Raw genomic sequence first — 2,119 nt, forward strand, 5'->3', positions numbered from 1 at the left:
TCTACTACGAGTACGTGCTGCTTGTGTCCTTATTACTGCTAATGGAGGCAGCGGTTGTAGGCATTTATATTGTTGATTGCTCTGGTATTTGTTGCCGGAAGTGTACAACGAGTTGTGGCACAGGAAGTTTTTGAATCTTCCGGTTTGCAAAATAAATTTGCTCAAATTTTGCTGATGTTTTGATAGTAAACTGCATTTAATGGTTATGGAAGCCTGATTATTGTGAAATTATGAAAGTGCGCTCGCTTTCAAAATGTTAAATTGAAAATCTGATTTAATTTGCAGATACCAGCACCATAAAAAATTTATAAAATCTCATAACTAGTGTTTAATGGATTTTTATTATAAAAAAGTGTTAAAAAATTATTATTAAAAATTTATAAAATCCCATAAGTAGTATTTAATGGATTTTTATTATAATAAATTTATAAAATCTAACAACTAATCTTTAATGAATTTTTCTTATAACAAATTATTATAAAATTATTATCAAAAAATTTGTAAATCTCATAAAAAACTTTTAATGGATATTTCATTATAATAAATTTTTATTTATTATTATAATATTTATTTATTATAATAAATTTATAAAGTCTCATAAATAATTTTTAATGGATATTTATTACAGTAAATTTATAAAATCTCATAACTAGTCTTTAACAGATTTTTATTATGAAAATAATCAATCTTTCATTGTAATTTTGAATTTATATTTTTAGTGTTTATACCTGCTATATTATTATTATGTTGAAGCTATTTTGAGCTAGTGCACTTAAGCACTTATACTGTTTTTTAAATCGAGGTATTTTGAAAACCCCTCTTACATCTTGACTAAATTGTTGTTTATCACTTCATCAGACTAAGCAATAATTGACCTGCTATAGATGAAATTATATTATTAATTTATTATTATTTAATTCTAAAAATATTTATATGTGTATAATGTGTACACAGTTTTTTAACTCCACATTTGTTTTTAAAATATTTCTTTTATTATTTTAAAACTAACTGTTTAAATGAACAAAATTTGTAATTTTATCTATTTGAGCGGGCTAATTCAGTGCTCTATAGATGACTATTATCTATAGACTACAGTCCATTTATTGGTGAAAAGAAAATCGACGGTATCTTTTAAAAATAATTTAGAAATGTATTATATTTAAACAATTCACCAATCAAAAAACATAAATTACATACTATCTAAAAAACATACTATCTATATGGTATATTTCAGTATATTTTTACTAATTGGTAAGGTGCAAAATACATTATTTTAATATCTTGTCTACATTTTAATACCTATCTTTATAAATAAATTATAACGATTTTTATCGAATATCTGGTAATAGTTTTTACAAACTTTGACATATATTCCCTTTGAAAATATAGAAAAGTTTTTGTTTGTTCGTATAAAAACGATCGTTATTACAATTGCTTGTGGATTTTCACTGCCTCAGATTTACCAGTTCTGCTTGTTCTCACATAATTCGCCTAGCCAAATTATCTTAGAGAATGAACTCAACACATATTCTTACCTAAGTTATGATTCTCATTCACTTTGGATAACAGTTCTTGTATTAATCTTCAACAAAATAAGTTTGAGTGTTACATTTTAATAATTATTAAGTTTAATTAATGATTTCAATACATTTGGTTTATAACTCGTATTTTCCAGGAATATATTCTCTATTATAATTTGTTTTAATTTTTCATTTTTTTTTTATAATTGATTGTATTTCAACAACGATGAATATCACAACGTAGAGCCGAATCGTGATTGTGGTGTGGCATCACAAATATTGGGGTTTGACAACAGAAACTGTATATTTGTTAAAATTATGTTATCAGAGACATAATAATTATTTTTTAAGATATAGATATAAGTCTTTGTACAATTCTATTAAGCCTTATTAATAACGAACTGCTAAATTATTTTACAGTTTGTACGAATTATATATTATTTTAATTCGTTGCAATTAATTGAGTTTTGGTTTGACCATACAGCTATTTTAAGTATTACCAAATCCCGATCAGTAATGGTCTTAGAATTAATTCTTATATTTAATTATTTGTAAATATTTCTTTTATTTCGTTTTTGAGACTGCAAGTACGAAGAATT

This window comes from Teleopsis dalmanni, chromosome 1 (genome assembly GCF_002237135.1).
Source record: "Teleopsis dalmanni isolate 2A chromosome 1, ASM223713v2, whole genome shotgun sequence".
Lineage (NCBI taxonomy): Eukaryota > Metazoa > Arthropoda > Insecta > Diptera > Diopsidae > Teleopsis > Teleopsis dalmanni.